Source organism: Rhyacophila brunnea, unplaced genomic scaffold, assembly GCF_057557595.1.
Source record: "Rhyacophila brunnea isolate RB1 unplaced genomic scaffold, BYU_Rbru_1.0 scaffold_49, whole genome shotgun sequence".
Lineage (NCBI taxonomy): Eukaryota > Metazoa > Arthropoda > Insecta > Trichoptera > Rhyacophilidae > Rhyacophila > Rhyacophila brunnea.
In genome coordinates this window covers 2154748-2171394 of record NW_028233159.1, presented here as the reverse complement: position 1 = coordinate 2171394, position 16647 = coordinate 2154748, and positions in this window count along the sequence as shown.

Here is a 16647-nt window from a genome sequence, read left to right as displayed (position 1 = left end):
TGACGTATTATCAGATATTTTATTGTAAAATACATTATTAATTATGTTAAAGTCAAATTACTTAAGTTTTTTTTACACACATGTAATTAGAGAAATAGAACAGAAAAAACCTTTTAGTATATAAATTATTCTATTTGAAAAGAACTTTTAATTTCAAAATATAACATTTGTATAATCCAGAAAAATAAATATGATAATAAAGTTCTTGCAACATGGCATAATCTGGTTTATCTATATTTTATCGTGTATGAAATGGCATATTTTATTCTTAAAATGTTTATTTAATTTGCATTTAAAAAATTTATTCGCAAAATGGTGTCTTTAGAATATTATATATAGTTTATACGTAGTTTTATAGAATGCTTATTATTCTAAATGCCTTATTGGTTAGGTAATTTTTAAAAATAAATTCTTTTTGGGATTCATATACCATATAAATTAAAAAAAGCTTTAAAAATCAAGGTCTAATCATAAATTTTTTTGCTGTTATAAAAATAAAATAGGAAATTTTTTTTTAACGCAAAACTTCTAAAATTTTTGCAAATGGTTTTTTTAGAAAAACGGTAGATGTTAATTTGCAAGTGCCAGTTTTTTTTTTATATTTGTTCAAAATAGAATCAGACCGTTAATATTTTAGTTTTGTTCATAAAACTTTTAAGGACATCTGAATACACACAAAATTGCACAGTTAATTTACTTTTTGTAATTAAAAGTTACATACAGACAAATGATATTTTTTTAATGTGTATAAAGATTACATAACATGACAGAGAACACATTAGTATGACAGTAAATGTGCAATTTATAAATATTTATGTATCTACTCGTTTATATCTTCTTTTTAAAAAATTTCGCAGATGAATCCCATGAAACGTTAGTTATATAACGCAATCAGTGCGTTTCTTCTAATTCCCCATGGTCATTTTGATATCATTGAATTGAACTATTAATAAAATGTGGTAGTAAAAAGAAGTCAGAAGATTCTGTCAACTTTGCGTCATTTATTAAATTTGCTTACACCGCCAATTTATGCTTCCCATATATGTATTTTACGGAACAGGCTTATTCAATTTTTGGACAAGATTTCAGTAACAAAATAGCAAACCCATGATATAAACTTAGTATATATCCTTATTTTGGTTCTATTCTCTTGTTTTGACAGACTGCTTAACAGTGTGTATTTCATTTTTAAAGATGATTCTTATATATGTGAGGTCATGTTGCTTTTAACTCGGTCGCACGGAAATTCGCTTTCATAAACAACAGCTCCATCTAAAATACCTAATTGTGTGTCGATGTATATGTTTTAGAATAAGAGCTTTTAAATGTAAATGACACACTAGAAAAATTGATTCTGGGTCACTGTAAAATCGAAAAAAAAAAATTATATATACAAATACTGTATTTTTTTCCTTTATTATCAAAATAAGTGCAGAAAAAAAATTTCAAAAAATAATCAGGATATCGAATCATCAATGATTCATATAGAAAAATTATATAATTAACAAAAGAACAAAAATATAATTTTTTAAGACAATAAGAAAAACAATGATTAGGATTTTAATTTAAATAAATAATACAAATATCAGAATAAGATTTAATTATAGGAATTGTTTTTAAATTTTATTAAATAGGCAATTTATATAATCTAATGTATATTAAAATTGATTTTAATGGCCCTCTTCTTATATAAGTGTGAAATGCGACATTATTTTGTCTAATTTTCTTTTAAAATTGTATAATTTTTTATAAATATGAAATCATTATAATATGAGCAAATAGATTTAAGCATCATTATTTTGAGAACTAGAAAACGTACACAAATAATCCTCAAAATAGCTCAATATATTTTTATATACCTTAAAAATGTGATGAATTTTTTTTAAAAAAATAAACAGACAAATTTTATTTTTAACCAGTAAAAGTTATTTTAAAAAAGATCAAATTAGAAGGAGAATTACAACGTTAGAAGAAAATCTGGTGCTTATTAAATTTATAAAACATTGAATAAACTTTTATTTTCCCACTTTTTTTAAATTTCATAAATTTTATAATTACTGGAAGCTATGCTATTTAAAAAATATCTACATAATTAAAAAGTAGATTTTTGTTGTTGCAGAAAGATAAAATGTTGATTAATTGTTAATTTTTTATGGTCTACTATACAAACAAACTCATAATCGATACGTATATATAATTTGAAATGCCCATATTCTATTTTTCTCCATAAATTATCACCTCTGTGTTGTTTTTCCATAAGGCAATACATTATTATTATGATAATGCACATTATTTTATAAAATAGAAAAAAAAATTGTCTTAATTAAAGCCATATGATTCAGATATTGATAAACTAGATAACTATATATATAGCCACAAAAATTACATAGAAATAACCTTTTTGGTTTGAAATCGCTTTGTTTGTAAAATAAAGGGTAAAGTAAATAAAAAATACAAATCAAATAATTTTTTTTTGGGTTTAAAGTAATATAATTAGAGATGTTGCTACAATTCTTCATAACTTTAAATATTTCGATTTTAAATTTTTGCATTATGAGGTTTATTTATTTTATTTTGAAAAATTTGTCTAATAAATTTTACGAATATATACTTTTTTTAATTAAAAAATGTTCTTGAAAAGGTTTTTTCGTAATGAACCCTGCATTTATGCTAAGAAATAAAAGATCGTCTTTTTGGCACAATCTCCAGCACTATTACTAAGAAGCATGTGTAAATATATTTTTTATCTATGGTAATGTGTGAGCAATGATAATAAAAACATAATTTCATTGCACTTTATATATAGTTTTTTATTTATATTCCCAATAAATTTCTTCTAGTAATTTCATATATGCCCCTTTAATCTAATGCGAAAATTATGATATAAGATGAGTTTTATTTTAAATTTATATTCAACTAGATACTATATTGTGGGTTACTGCATTTATTTACATTTTTGTAGATTATATCATATTCATATCTATATAACGAAATAAATTAGATTTAGAATTCACATATTCTGCTATTCATAAATGAAATGTGATTCTTCATACGATTTTATTAAATAGAACGTCTTTTATTTTCTAGATGACATTTCATAAATTGATAAATTTATTTATCAACTTTTTACGATTGTGTCAAATAAATAATGGCTTGGTAATATAACATGAATACCTTTTTGTTTATAAAAAAAAATCAAAAAAAAGAAAGTTATTAAAAAAATTATTAGATCATATATTTTTAGCATAAAATGAATACATAAATATCACATGACATAAATTACGAAATAAGACATATTCTTTATAAAAAACGGTTTTGTTTTTATGCCCTTTATAATTTTTTGTCGTTTTAGGTGCCAAGCTGAGCATATTATTTTCACAAATTTATTTAAGGCTGAATTACTTTTATAATTTGACATTTTAAAATCTATTAACTATTATTTATATTTATTATTTTGTTGCAAAAAGGAAAGGGGGGTTTTAAAGTAATATAAAATATTTTCTAAAATTTGAAATTTTAAAAATTCTTAGTGCTTGCATGTGCAAATACGATAACATTAGATATATTTTTATTTATTGAAAATAATTATTTTTACGTCATGATCTAGAGCGATTGATTTTAATGACATTATGATTCAGAATAAAATAAATTTAATGTCTATAGATATATATGCTTGTAGGTAATTATATTAATATTGTGTATAAAGTAAAGATTTTGGTTTTATATATACTTTGTATTTTTATATTATAATTTTTTGCGATGTTTTCATCAAAAAAATGTATATTTAATAAAGTGAAAACCTCTTTCACTGTGATATATGTAAAAACTAACAGATTTTTACGCTTATTATACATAATTTGAAAATCTCAAAATCTAAACGAAAATACAAAAAAGGGAATAATATAGCATCAAAATAGTTTCAATGGTGTATTTTGTGTCTAAAAATGTAAAAATGAGCAAGTATAAATATTCCTAATCATTTGATTGTTTTATATTACTTATATTATAAATATTCATGATTTTGATTGTATAAAACATGTAAATCTGTTATAACGCATAAAGAAAACTGACTAATCTCTATTGTGATCATTTTTACAACACAAAGATACGATATATCTATAATTTTTATTTTCTAATATTCGTTTAGGTTTCAAAAAATATCCTACGTCATTTTCTATCTTTCGAACATGTGGTTATCAGTGTAATTACGTTGTAATATTTTGTCTTTAGACGTAAAACAATCAATATTACGAGTATTTTGGGAAACTTGATTTTTATGAAGCAAGTAAATCCATAACGTAAAAACACTAAAAAATAATATTTAAAACATTCTAGAAAACAATATTTGATAATTTCCTTCTAGCAAAGCAGAAAATGTTTATGATAATGTAAATATTCAAATTTAAAAAAGGGATATAAAGTGTTTATTAAATCACAACTCCTTCATATTTTATTTTGCGCTATTGGATATAAACCTATGAATATAAAATTATCTTTTATTTTTATAATTCTATACGCTGTGCCAGTAAAATAAGTAAAATAGATCTTAACCTAATATCATTATGAAAAAATCATTTAAACATAATAATGAGGTTTTACAAAAGCATGAGGAATCAAAGGTTTACAAATTTTCGAATAAAATATTTGATGAAATTTTCAAAATCTTATTTGTTTTATTTGGTTGTAAGTATTTAACAAATATTATATCCTATGAACATAAAAATGACTACAACCTTCTTTTTAAAAAAAAAGGGTTTAGGCCCATGTGATAATAAATTACAGGTTCTCTCTTTTATCTGTGCCGAGAAAGGATAATACTATTTATATGGGTTTTGAAAGCATTAGTTAGAAACGAAACTAACGTGTCTAATTTTTTAAATTTGTAAAATAATAAAAAGACATCTATTGGGGATTTATATCCTGAGAAAAGAATCTTAAACTGTACTGGCTGCATAAAAAATATGATGGCGAAGTTAAGGAATTATAATTTCTGTGTTTTAAATTGGAAGGAAATAGGTAAACGGATGCAAAATATAGAATTAAAATTACCTCTTTTCCATATAAATTGGGCTGAATTTCTATATAAATGCATATATAATAAGAAAAAATGGTATATATTAGCATATTTTATAAAAAAATCATGTATAAATATTTTAAACCAAAGTACAAATAGGACCCTACTGGTATAGGTGCTGATAATCGATTTTTATTACCTATAACCGATTCCTAACATAATTTTTTTCAATAAAGATATTAAAAAATAACAGTTACTCTAATACTTTAATACTTGCCGGATTTCGGGATTCGCACCATATAAAAATTTCTAGTTAAGAGATATTTTCAGTTATTAATAATTTTAATATAAAAAGTTTGTAGTATTTACATAAACAATTGCGATTGTATATATTTTTTCAACAATATCCTAAATATTAAATCGAATATATAATTCCCTTAAAGGAACAAATAGATAAAAATGGCAACTTGATATGTGAGAAACGTTTTATTTCTTCATTATATATAGATTTAATGCTGAAGATTTCCGATAAAAGTCACTTTTTTGGAAATGAAAGTTATTTACGATATAATTTTTGACTTAAAAGATCTCATAGATAATTTAAAAAGATTGAGTTTTGATTGACGGTGCCTTGCATTCTATTAATATATAGTAAATCAGATTTTACTTGTAAAATATTTCTATTAAAGCACCAATAAATCTTTAAAAAATTTATATATGGGAAGCACAAAATTAGACCATGATTGTGCTTTAATAAAAAGTGATTTTACATTTTTATTGTACAAAACTTACTTTTTATCATGTTTATTGATGGGTAAACAAGTATAAGACACACTCAGTGATCCAAAATCAGAAATATAATTTGTATTTAGAACGTTCCAATAAATCAATTAGGGATGACAATCATGCTTTTGTTTAATTTTGATAAATATTGGTGGAGTTTAGTGGAGTAAATTTACAAATTTAAATCATGAGGTAATTATATATAGATCAAACTTCCACAGGCAAAAGACATTTAAAAATCAACATACATTTAATTAATATGGTCTGCCTAATATATGTAAAAGCATAGATTCTGATTCAATAGAACTTATCAATTTGGCACTGAAACAGCGTGACACAATTTTCAAATTAAATTTGAAGTAAACAAAGCCGTATTGGTATCATAGAGATTTTCCCATTAACATCACCTGAAAGACATAGTAAATACATTTATGTCGATATTTTATTATTTGTTGAATGACAGAAAATGATTATCTAAGTGAATAGAGCTTACTTGTAAAATAAGAATAACAGCTACAAATTTTATATGCAATAAATTATTTGCCATTAATTTGTTATGGGTATATCATAAAGCAGATAAATACACATTATAAATATGTGGTTTACAAAAGAAGAATAAAAAATGTCGATTATAAGAATTTATTTTCAACATTATATTTATAGTTTGTAAATTCAAATGCAGCATTTTTTTATGCGCTATTTATATTTTAATTATCAGTATAATGGTTTATTATTTTGAACTAACTTCTTTTAGCCTTTTTGGAGAGGATTGAGCAGCTACAATTTTTTTTATAAGCGTGTAATAATGCACCTAAAAACGCCAATATTTTTCAAAATACAGTATGTCAGTATAAAAAAAAGTCATAAACCAATGCTTTTCATCCAACTAATTTAAAAAAAACTATGAATAATAAAAAAAATTCAACTCAAGAATAAATATGAGAAACCCTTAAAGTAGAATATGCTAAAATTTAATATTCAGTCTATTGATACTAACAAAAGCTTGTTTAAATGCCTCATGTAATTTTTGCATCAAAAATATATTGGTTTTTTATACTATAACCATAATATTATACAGGGTTTTCCTAGTTTGCTTTCCTGAATGAATTCTTAATTTTTGTAATACCAAAATATTTGATATCAAAGATATCTTCATCATTTAATTATGACAATTAGTGATTGAAAAATATTTATGGTCTTATTTTAAAAAAAACAGTGTTTTATATTGACCAAAATTTTGGATTTTAAAACATGACTAGATTTATAAAAATTAAAAAAAAAAGTATGATCATTTAAAACTATTCAAGACGTCATTTATACTACAATAAAAGAAATTCGTGCAATTTGGAAGATCAGATATATGTAAAAATACAAAGAGTTAGAAGATTCTTTTAAAAGCATGCAATGCTATATTTTATTCAGCATTAAAATGAACATATAATATCTGTTCACAAAAAAAAATAGTCTAACAGCAATTTATAGATTTTCAGAAAGCTGATTATGAAATGGATATTATATCAATATTACATATTTTGACAATTTTAAGTCGAAAAAATGTAGACGTATACTGATTTGTATTAAAAATGATAGCAAATTATTTATTTTATGTTAACAGCTAAAAGTTAGATATAATTGGCCTTTGTTATCTTCATATTTATATATGATCTAATATTATATAATATTTAAAATATCCGCTATAAATTTTTTATAGAAAAATTGTGTGACAAAAATATAAAATTTATATGGTATCATATTTTAGGTGCATAAAAATGAATTCAAATACGAAATATTTGTAGTTTAAAATTTCAATAATGTTTGAAATGATCTGATTTCGATAATCTTTATACTGTACCGAATGCATTTTTTTTTAAGATGAGGAATTGATAGAAATTTTTAATAAAAATAAATAATCTTTTGTTTATTCGCAGAAGGTCTTCTTTCACACGTTTTAAGCTATACAATTACTTTGTTCGTTTATATATAAAGCTAAAACAAACAAAAACTACGAATCTGGGTATAATGCAAACATAATAAATATTTAAAAACAATTTGAGATATCTGTAAATATTACTTTCAACATTTACGAATTTTCAAAATTCATTAAGAAAATAATAGTTATAAATATGTATAATGTATCATCGAGCAAAAAAACATCTTTTCATAATATCTAAAATCTTAAAGAGGTATTTAATTATGTAAATTTTTATTACATGAAAAAAAAGAGATAAAAATTAAAAAAAAAATTTTATCGTAAATATTATAATAAAATATATATTTGGTTATAATTTTAGAATGGCATAAATCATAATGGTGTATTAAAATTTGAATTTTATATATAATGTGTTAAACATCATTTTTAGGCTATACAAAATCTTAACTATACTTAAAAAGCTTTTGAATCAAAAACCAAACTTAGAACGTATAAAAAGCCATTTGTATAAAATATGCTCACTATACTTAGTTGGTATCAATATTTATTATTAACAGAGATAATGACAATACATAATTATTTTATTTGCATACAAATTGATGAGAGATATATATTTGTGTTGAATTTATGATTATAATTCATGTTTTTAAAAATGACAACAGCGTGTTTTATTTCCAGTACGAACAGCATATTTGTAATTTCGGCTATCGTCTATTTTCAGAAGTCTTCTTCAAATGCTTCTTCTCACTTCGAGACATTTTAGTTCAAGGTCAATCACAATAAAAAGTTTTATATATATTCCGCGATCTATTATGTGACTTAGAGTTCCATCTCGTACTCCGCATGAAAATTTGTCACAACTTCGTCTCAAGTTTAAACATATGGGATATTTTTGATCTTGCACTTGTATTTAATGACGGCATATTTGATAGCAGATTATACTTTTATTTTTTTATAGAAAAACATTGTATAACCTCGTACTTGTCACATTAAATTTGTAAGTACACAAATCGATGTATAAATATAAAACGCGTTCAGGTATTTTTGTGGCATAATTACTGTTTAACTATAGTTTTTGTTATATTCTACAAATTTAATTATCTAATAAAATAGTTCTCAATCCTTTTAAAATCCCATTTTTTTATTTTTTTTTCTTATGACAACTATCTTTTTATATCCAAAATTAGTGTTTGTTTCTATTCTTTTCATATGTCAACAAGCACATAAAGTAGTAAAAATCTCATTGAATGTTTTATGGCGTAATGATCTTGATTCTGTCATCATAACAATGGAATTTTGTGCAATAGTATTCGTCGTATACAATAATAACTTATATCAACTCCACGTGCAGAACAAAACATAATAAAAAACTATGCTAAACGATATATAAATTACATGTATAAAAATATTATAGAGCTCAATGTAACAGTAAATTTGTTTTCTTATATAAAAGAATAAATTATGCTATAAAATAAATTTCGTCACACAAAAATAATATTAAAGTTTCGAATGATTGAATTATATATTTTTTATTTATATTTAATGCCCAAAAATGCGTTACAAATATATAAGATTTTAGATTTTTCAGTCTATGAAAAATAAATATAAATACAGTCAATTAATAAAAACTATCTATTTTCAATTCTGGACCTTTAAGATATAAAAAATAGACATAAATGTATGTATGGGATGTCATTAATTTTATGGGTGTGTCCTGATTTGATTTGATGTTTTACAGATTGTATTAGCGTATATAAATTTAGCAGCAAGATCCTAAGAACTATTATATCTGTATAGCGCAAGAAATTTTACATTTATTAGTATAATTTTTTATTCAAATATATTATATAATATATATAGGAATGATTTTCTCTGCTATTTTTGTATTGAGATGAAACGTTTCATAAAAATAAATGATTTCAGAAAGCGCAAATCAATACGATTGTATGAATGTTTTTTATATATGTGCATTTAATTTTAATAAATTGGTTTACCAATTTCTAAATTTTTTAAATACTTAATTTCGACTGAAAATCAAGAAATTGAGAAAATTACTGTGTTTTTAAATATAAATCTACCTGATATTTTTGCTTACGATAAAAAAGAAAATATGATTACGTTGATTGAAAAAGTATAACTAGCCTTGACCACTTAACTGAAGTTGAAAATGAAAAATATATTAAATTTTTAAGTATCTTAGAGAATATCCTCAGTTCAATTTACAAATGTAAAACAAGAATAATACCATATTAGATGACTTGGGATTGGTGGTTACAAAATTCTATAAAAAATATGTTAATGATTTAAAAATCCCGAAGAAGTAGAAGCAAATAGACAGACTTTGACACTTCATAGCAGTTTGATCTCATCAAAAATTTAAAATTATAAAAGCAGTCGATGAAGATAAAGCAGTGAAAGGTGTCGAATGAGGCATAAAGAAGCTGTGTAATATTCCCAATGAGCTAAAAATGTCTAAATAGATAAAAAGTATGTAAAACCATAAAAGAAATGAATCTTTTCTCATACTCATTTAAACTGACTATATGTTTGAATTTTAGCATTTAAAATATAAGACTACACTACACCTCGATTATAGAATTTCACAATCGATAACGCTTATAAGGTTTTTAAGGCAGATATTATTGTAAACCACATTATAATAATCAGTTAAGATATAATGTGCGAATTTATAGCAGTTATTTTACTTAACAAACTGGTTTATTATATATTCACTGTGAAATTAATTATAGTAAGATTTTGATTAAAAATATAATGCATTTAAATGAAATATAAAATCAAGAAAGACATATAAAATAGGCACTCTATAGCGGTTAAATATATTTCATTATTTCTTGCATCCTAAGTAACACAAAATTAGTTTTGCACTATGCATACGTTTCGAAAGATATGTTTGTACTAACTAAATCCTAACAGATTAATAGCTAAAACATAATTTATGTAGATCATTTACGATCCATGAACTAGAACAATAACCACATAAAAAATTGGTGTTTATACTTAACTCTTAATAAGATTTGAAAATAGAAAGTTGTGATTCCTTTTTAATGGCTTTTAGAATAACAAACAAATTTTTTGTGTCTCATAAAATCCAAAGAAATCGTGTTTTAAAGATGTATATGACTCTTTCATACTGTAAAAATATTTTTAGCGCTAAAAAATAAAAATCCAATGGCATCATTGTTTTTTCTATAAGCATTCGATATAAAATGGCTAATCTCATAATTTTATATTCGATATGAACTGTTTCAAGACAAATTTCATCCGCAGATTTTTTTGGACTAATTGTGACAATAAATTTAATAGGAGTGAATTTATCTTGATCCTATGGCAAAAAAATACAAACAAAATAAAAATTACGCAATTTTTAAATAATACTAATAATAAAAACACAATAATTTATAATTTCATCTTAGAATTATCGAAATAAGAAATTTTAGCTTATATTGATCTTATATTATTATGGAAGAGCTTATGCGACAAAACTGATTACAATTATATTAAAATTTTATATATAATATAGAGTTTACAAATTTAATGTGAAGAAGTATATATTTTTAGAGACTTGAATAAAAAAATTGAAGCAATTAAGCCGTTAAAATATTTGATGCGCATGCTGTCAAATATTATGTTAAGTATCAGAAAAGACTGTAAAAAACCCGTTTTACATAATATATATCAATGTAGCCGACATTTAAAAATGACGCACATTAGCCAATCTTTTTATTTTTCGAACCACAAGTATTTTGATCAAAAAATAAATATAACCATTAAATAAATCGTGTATTTTCATATAAGACAATGATCAAATATAAAATTCAAACAAATAATAATTTTGTTTAACTTTATTTTCTAATCTAGAGCTAAAAATTTTATTATTATTTGATTTCTTATACCCATGCTCATAGCTAGAAAAATTATAGTATATTTCTAAATTTAATATCTATTGGGACATGTGTTTAAACATGAAGTCCACCTCGTATATATTAATGTATTTAGATTACTGTATCAACAAATTTTCGACTGGGGGCATTACAGAATGCGGATAAATGAATTTTCTTATTTCGGAATAATCACATTACCAACTAAATATGCGTAGTTCTAGGCAAAATGGAATAGATAGAAATGCCATCGAAGTATTATTAAGAGCATTTTTTTTACTACAAAGAAAAGAATACAATTTTTTTTAAGTTAAAATATACCGAACATTCAATACCCCACCGCACTGATCCTTGTGATGTTTGCGTTTGCAAATACAGATTCAGCATTAATACGATGATTCTACATCAACGCTGTTTTTAGTTGAGCGTTAATATACTTCGTAGTATATGATACTATTTATTTGGCGGAGCGAAAACCTTATAAAAAAAACATCAAAATATATTATTGATTCTTTGATTAGTACGTAATTATATAAACCGCACCTTTAAAGACATTCTTAAAGTTTATATAATATCGAGAAGTATATTTAACAGATATTAAAGATATATATGGCCATAAATTACCTTTTCAATAACGAAAAATTGTTATACAAACTTTTTTACCATATTTAGCGTAGAAACACTCCATGTGGCAGGTTACTTGTTCACATATTTATTCAAAAAAATTAGGGTTCCAAAAATAGATGACAAAGCTAAAATGCGTAATTTAAGTTTAACATCAATCAAATTCCCACTCCAAGCCAATATTACAATATTTATTTATTTTCTTACATTTCGTTTAGTACTTCGATTTTAAATAAAGAATATTATTTATATAAAAGTTGAGCAATAAATATTCTTTAAATCAATCAAAAATCTTTAAATCGTTTTTTATATGGTTATTATACGCTCAAGTTATGCAGTATATTTCACAAGTTTAAAAAACTGTTTTGCTGAATTTTTGTTATTCAGAATAGCTAACCTTTTTTGCATTTTTTTATTATCTATAAGTGTATATATGTTCCGAAGCTTCGTTTATACCGTAAAAAATTAGTTTAACTCGCGTGATATTCAAATCTATATACCATGATATTTCTATTTGTATTTAAACAAAAATATTACACTTGTCTCTTTTATAAAAAGAATGCAAATTACAGGATTTAGTTTTTTATTATTCAATATAATCTGACTTTCGATAAATCATTTGTACTATGTATGCAATCATAAAAAACAATTGAAATTCAGCTAACACTCTTCGTGACTACTTTTATAAATTTGACACATTAAATGTTTTATAAACGATTAAATTACAAAGAATGTAAACGATAGATAATATTCAACATTTATTGGTGATATTGTGTTTTTTTAATAGTTTTGTTTTACAAAGATAACATAGCTTCTTTTGCATTTATCTGTTCAGGTAGTACCAGTTCACCAGGTACTATCTTTTAAGGAATTTCGTGTTTTTCTATGCTTAAACTATCTTATGATGCAAAAAATTATTGCTGCAATTAAAAAGAAGTGTTAAAAATAAGAAATAAGCAGAGAAAAGGAAGAAGAAAGGTATTGATAAAGTTTTATCCAAAGATTGTATCGCATAATAAGCTGTATAAATAAAAAATTCGCAGTTTAAACTAAAACATGAAAGAATAATTCTTTATATACTGCAAAATTCTTGCATTTTATGTAGTTTCATATTAAGGGCAATATGAAAAGGCATTTTTATTGTGACTATTATATAAAATCAGAGTCTTTAATAACTAAATGAAGTTTATTTTCTATTACACACAGTTTTAATCATAGAAAAAATTTTTATACAAATTAATCATTGCTTCATTTAGTCAATAATTGTACAATTAATACATTATTTTTAGTTTGGCATGTAATTTTTATAATATATTATTCATCTAAAATTTACAATTTAAGTTGTGGAAAGGAATTTTGCATGTAATCAATAAGAAAACACCATATATAATGTTGTATATTTTCAAAAACGGGATCATTAGCTATACGTTTTATTATTGAGGATATAAAGTAATATCTTTAAGTTTGTTTTTCTGTATTTTATATACAATTTGGACTATATTCATCTATGTTTTTCATACATAACAAATGAATAGAAAATGTTTTAAATAAAAGAAGGTATTTTAATTCGTATTACTCTAGTTTCTCATATTTTACCACTTTTTCACTAGTTTATTCTTCCACATACGTACAAAAAAAAATTATGTATTGCAATATGTGCACCTTTTTTACTTTTGAAATAGTCTATAATATATCTTTAGAATCATCTTTTTTGTGTGAAAATCTGTAAGATGCCTTTTTTTAATAGACAGGTTATATGTTTTAAAATGCAAAGCATATATATTTTCAGTAAATTATGAGTATATTTTGAGATAGTCTCGAGTATTTTTTTTTATCGAATATTTAATGCATGAATCTGATCTAAAAGTTTACGTCATCGTGATTTCATACATAAAGAAATACATAAAAATCGCATATAAGATATTTACTACCAAAAAAGTATATGTATTCATTCTTAAACGAAAATATTAAGTTTTAAATCTATTCAAATGTACAAATAGCAAAAAAAGTATTTATTTTACTCCTTATTAGTGTTATAATTCTCGCGCATAAAAACCCCCAAATTTACAGATTCACTATATTTTTTTATAGTTATATATATAATAATAACTAATAAAAATTCTAATAAACTATAAATATAGGCACAATCTTGCTTAGGCTTTGATCGAATTTTTCCAAATCATTTTTATTTCGTAATTTTGGGTTATTTTACGTGTTTTCGTTTATTAAAATGAAAAATATCCTTTAAAGTATAATATCTTTAATCTCTTGATTTCACGAAAATCATTTGTATAATAATACATTAATTAGATTATAAAAATTTACTAAATACCTTTAAATTATATTAAACGGTTTCAGTATAAAAAACGATACTTTTAGAATCTTTATCGACTTCAAATTATACATTCATATCCTTATTGCTGTTTTTTTAGATAATATGTTAAAACATGACATTATAAGCTTCCCAATATATTTTTCAAATATTTTAAGTGGTGATCAGTAGATTATCACAAAAAAATAAGAGTATTTGCATCGTAAAAGAAGATTTTAGATATAAAAATGTGCTTATAAGCTAAATTTCAGGCAATCTATATTAATAGCATTTTTATTTAAAAGAAAATCATAACCAATCTAATAAATTTTATTACAAAAAGATGTGATTAATATTGTTAAAAACATAATCCAATACATCAAAGATAGGTAGGCTGTTATTTTTCTTGTTGTCGATTTTTGAGCATATAAAACTAGATAAACATCTTTTTTTTTCGCATATATGCAGGTTAAAGGATGAAAAAGAAGTCATAACATTTTCATCAACCCCCGAAATTATACATAAAGAAGAATTGATATTGTTAAGGGCAGAAAGAAATCTTTTAAGTTGAGATACAGTAAGTTTTAAGTTTTTGGCCTTATCAGATCTAAAGCCACACCAGGATATATATTTTGCATTTAAAGTGTTTTCTTTATGAAATTTGTTTGCTCTGTCCACCAAAAAAGCTATGAAAAACCATCCATGGTATTTTTTTAATGAATCATACCTATAAAAAGTTTGTTTGTTTTTTATCAAAATTTTCCTTTCTTTAAAGTCTTCTAATATAATACCATATATTTGCACATTTTTTTTATCTAAAAAATATTTTCCGAGTTCCAAAAAATATTCTTGCATACCAATTTGCGCTTCAAAATCGCAAAGGTACTTTAATTTACAAATAAATTTGTAATCTAATTTTTCACTAAAGATACTCTCGCAAGGCGTTGTAATTTTTTTTTTATAATGTGAAGAAATGAATCTACTAATTTTACATATTTATAGAGAAAAAACTCTAAATTTCCTTTTTGAATGCAATATAAGCATTCATTTTTGCTAGAGCTTTCATAAATGCTCTTTTTTTCTTTTTTGTAAGAATGCCAACATCTATCATAACCAGGAATGTTATTCTGATCGTTATAATTTTTTATCTCAATTATCAAGACCAAAAATTCCGGAAATATCACAGAAATCATAAAATATTGTTTTTTCAATTTATAAAAATTTCCCGATTTTCCATGTGAATCACCATCACCAACTACTATAAAATCACAGAAGGTTTCCAACAAAAGATCTTTTAAATTATATGGTTTGTGTCTATTATTAATATAGATTTGATTCGAATGACTCTTATAGTTTTCATTTCTTTGCATATACTCGATCTTCATCATTTTTTCATTTTTTAAGATCACTTTGGTTTCTTCCAAACGATTTTTGAAATTTGCTAACTTTGGATATATAAGTTCATAGGATATAGACAATATATTAGCAGAATTTATAGTTGGTTTTATTTTCAATTTACAAATATTGGATTTTTTTGTCTTTGATTCACGATCTTTTCTTTCACTTTCGTGGGATATTGTACATATTATAGGACTGGAATTTTTGAATAGTATTTTTGTTTTCTTAGCCATTTCTGGGTCATCGATCTTGTGATTTACATGTCCAGATGGTTTTTTTACATTGTGACCAGCAACACCATTACTAATAGCTTTTTTCATCGGTTTTTCTGAATTCATCAGAGAACAACCAGTTTCTATAGAACAGAGACCTTCCAAAATACAATAAACTACTATATAAATTTTATGCATTGTTCTGATCTTTTTGAATGATTGGGGTCAAAAATTTTTTACATATATAAGCATTTTTAGAATGTAAATATGAAATCATGATAAAAATTTTTTACCCCATTAAAATGGATTGATTATTTAATTCAATAAAATGTTAAATTACGCAATAAAACATTTTAATTTGCCCATAAAGCGAAATACAAGATGTATCAATCTATTTTAATAAGTTGGCTTAGACATCATGAGTTTATAGTTGTTAATATTTTTAATATTCCTAGTTTACAGTCATTTTACGTGAA